The following is a 4122-nucleotide window of genomic DNA, read 5'->3' on the forward strand; positions in this document are numbered from 1 at the left end:
CGGGGCCGCGAGGGCGGGGTGCAGCGCGGAGCAAGGTCATTGGCTGCCTCTGAGGGATCCCCGTTGGGCCGCCGTCGCCCATTGGTTACTGCCCAGCGTTCGTCGGACCGGGAGCCACCCTGACCCCCTCCCCTACCTCCGTCCGCGCCGCTGCTCCGGCGGCGGCGGCTGCTCCCTCGGAGGAGGCTCTAGGCGATCGCGCTGGTCAGGAGGTCGCGGCCCGTCGGTGGGCGGCCTCTCTTACCCCAGCCCAGGATTGGCAGCGGCGGGCCGGCGCTCCCGGGACCTATCCAGGGGGTACTAGAGCTTCAGGATGAGCGTCGATAGGCCTGCTGTGGCCGGCTGTGGCGGAGGGCTAAAGGCAGGGTTTCCACTGCCCCCACCTCCCCGCAGACCGCTGCTGCCTGCCTTTACCCACAGCCCCACATTGGGCCAGGGCCACCGGGTGGGGCAGGGAGAGGCGGGAACCCTGGCGTGGGCACAGAGGTAGCACTCATCATCTGCCTTGTGGGTGCCTGTGCCTGGGTACCCACGGGTGCTCTGTGCAGAGATGGCAGGCACGCAGACTGGCGTTGCACAAAAACACTTTAGTCAACGGACACGCAAGTCATTACACAGAAACAGAAGTATTCATGGGCATGTATGTGCGTGTACACATTGGCATGTGCACACATACAGACACTGTCAGACAACAGGTACCTTCCAGAGTCCGCACGTGTACACATGGTCCAGGCATATGTGCGCAGGCACGTGGGTCTACCTCCAAGACCCTCACACCGTCCCCCTGCAGCCTAAGCCTCCCTGTGTCTTCTAAGCCTGTTAAACCTGTCCCAAGGCAAAGCAACATTGTGCTATGTGGGGCGCTCATGCAAAATACTTTATAGAGACAAATAACAGCAGAGGGAGAGACAAATTAAGAGGTGTAATAGGCAAGAGGGAAAATATCTGCTTTCGGCTGCAATTTAAAATGAAATGCAGCGTTGACGAGACAGAAAATACTGCAGGGAGGCCTTTCCTGACAGCGGAAGCGGCCCAGGCAGGCCTTCACCTCGTAATTCTTCCTTCTTCCCTGAGGCCTGCTGCAGATGGGCCCCCACGAGACCAGACTGCCCTCATTTCTAGGCCAGGCCACGGGCAGCAGACCCTCCCCTGGTATTTAAATAGCCCAGGCCTGTAAATTTCTTTCATTTGAAAACAAAAACCAAAAGACTGTTTGGAGCAAGAGGTGCAACTCTTTTGCTCACTGGATAGGAATACCAAAGCCCTCAAACCCCATTGCAATCAAGTTGATTCTGACTCACAGTGAGTCTACGTAGAATTTCCAAGAGTATAAATCTTTACTACGGGAGACAGTCCAGGTTTGAACTGCCAACCTTGTGCTTAGCATAAGCGCCCCCTCCACCCTCTGCCTAGGCCACAGCACCACCAGGGCTTGTCCTAAGCCCCACAGATGCACACACCTTGTTCACATGAAACCTTCTCATTCAGGAATCTCAGTCTCTTGTGAATTTGGTTGGCAGGAGTCAGTTCGCTAGAGTCAATTGTGAACATCAGAGACAGGCATACGACCTAGTAGAGGCAGGAACTCAGAGGCCTGGCCTCTCCCCGGTGCCCACCACCCAACCATCTCTTTCCCACCCGAGGAAGGAGCAAGCTTGCTTTCGGGGAGCTGGGCAGGAACCGACCCCTCATTAGAGGCAGGACCCACATGATCTCCATTGAGAGTGTAAGGCAATCGTGATGAGCCCCTGAGAAGGTTGGGCCCAGGAGAGTGGGAGCAAGCCCAGGCTCAGCCTCCAAAGGGAAGGCTGGCTTGCACTGGCCACTCTCTGGTGTGCTGGGGGCAGGGGGAGGGGAGGGGCGTCCACAGCTGGGTGGCAGTAGAACTGACATGCGTTTCACAGGCCTGGCCTACAAATCCTCAAGCCCACAGGGAGCGACTTCTTTTCAAATCGATGTCATGCCCATGATGACACCGTGGGCATTGTGTCTGCAGAGTCAACACCACACACATAACGGAGTGAGTGGAAGCCCATTTCACACAGGAAGAAACTGAGCCTCTGGGAAGGGACCAACAATGAACTGACCCAGAACACTGCCTCATGTACGTTCCAGTATAATCTGATGAGGGAGATATTACTAATGGCCCCCATCTCACAGATAAGAATATCAAGGCTTAGAGACAGCTAGAATGCATGAATAAATCATCTTTCACAGTATAAATCAGCAATTGAAGTGGGACTGAAAATGACCCAGGCCACTTGTACAAAAATGTCTACGTAGTCCGTCAGTACCCAGCTATTAGAACCTGCACAGATGTGGGATGGACCTGGAGATGATTAAAGTGTGGTCCCTGCCCTTCTTGACTCATTCGTTCCATAAAGAAGCCTTTATTGAACACTTGCTCTGTGCCAGGTAGAGAGGGCTAGGAACAGGCAGTGACTAAGGCAGGTGTGAAGCCCGTCTTCAGAGTGAGCTTCTTGTCAAAAATGCAACATGGACCCACTAAGGCTACCAAGCAACTGACACGCTGCTTCCCTCACATCCCTTCTCACCCTCCCCACCACCTTCTCCACTCGAGATCCTAATTTCACACCATCTCAGGGGTTGATGAGACTTGTTCAAAAGCACACAGGTGAGGACATGCAAAGTGAAGGAGAAATAGACCCATCTAACCCCAGAGCCTGTGCCCTGTCTGCTAATAGTCATATCAAGAATCACTAAGATGAGGAAGACCCAAGTAACACCCTTCATGGGCCACGTCCACCCATCCATCAGTAATGGCTTACATGTTGCTGTGATGCTGAACATATTTCCACATAGCTTCTGATCTAAAATGGATTAGGAAGAAAGGCCTGGAAATCTACTTCTGCGGGAGGGGGAAAGATTAGCCAACGGAAACCTGATGGAACACAGTGGTCCGATGGGCCACTGAGACTGGGGTGGGGCAAAACCGAGTAGACTTTCGTTCTGTGGAACATGAGGTACCATGAGTTAGTTACTGACTTCAACGCAGCAAGAACGTTTTGCTTGGATCTGCAATCAATGCTTATGGAAGCAACAGCCAGGAGATCCGATGATGGCTTGCGCTGGGCAAATCTGGTGCACAAGACCTCTTTAAAGTATCAAAGAGTAAGGATGTCACTTTGAGGACTAAGATGTGCCTGACCCAAGCCATCATATTTTCAATGGCCTCCTGGGCATGTGAAAATTAGGCAACGGATAAGGAAGACCGCAGAAGGGTTGATGCCTTTGAACTCTGACATTGGTGAAGGATAGCTAAAGGATAGTGGACGGCTAGAAGAAAACACAACTCGATCTCATGGGAAGCAAAGGTGGTGAGACTGCATCCCCTGTCCTTTGAGCATGTTTTCTGAAGCGACGGTCCCTGGAGGAGGACTAGACAGCATCGAGGTCCCGTGACAAACAGGGATGCCTCGAGGACTGACACAATGGCTGTCACCACGGGCTGGACCCTAACATATTGTGAGGGTGGCGCGGCACCAGTGTCGCATTCTGTTCTACATTGGGTCGCTAGGTGTCGGAACTGACCCAATGGTACCTCCCCACGGCAAAGATTAATCAAGGGGTTATTAGCACCATCAGGTCAAGAGAGTGAACTGACTTGATGCTTACAGGCCGCAGCCCTCTACGTCACTCAGCGTCTGCGCAAGGCAGGAGAGAGAGGACCAGTTGTTAAAACGTCACAGCATGGCTGCCAGTGGGGGCGGGTGGTCAGGAGTTGACCGAGGCAAAGAGAGATGATGGGCAGGTCCAGGCTGGGGAGATGGCATACGTAAAGGCCCCAGTGGGAAGGGAACGTGATGTTTTGGAAGACAACGTACCTGCCGTGAGAACGTGATGGGAGGCACGTGGGAGCTGTGGGGGTGGGGGCATCAGCAGATACCCAGCTATAGAACCCATGTTGGTGTTCTTGTGAGGCACGGCCAATGTGGATGCGGGACTCCGGTGAGAGAGGACTTTCTAGCGCATAATCTTTACTGGAGCAGACTGCCAGGTGTGTTCTCCCACGGCCTTGTTGAGTGGGCTCCAATACAGCCAAGCACTTAACCACTGACACACACACACACACACACACACACACACACACACACACACACG

The sequence above is a fragment of the Echinops telfairi genome, unplaced genomic scaffold, assembly GCF_000313985.2.
Source record: "Echinops telfairi isolate 266 unplaced genomic scaffold, ASM31398v2 ScPeMD7_7457;HRSCAF=8495, whole genome shotgun sequence".
NCBI lineage: Eukaryota > Metazoa > Chordata > Mammalia > Afrosoricida > Tenrecidae > Echinops > Echinops telfairi.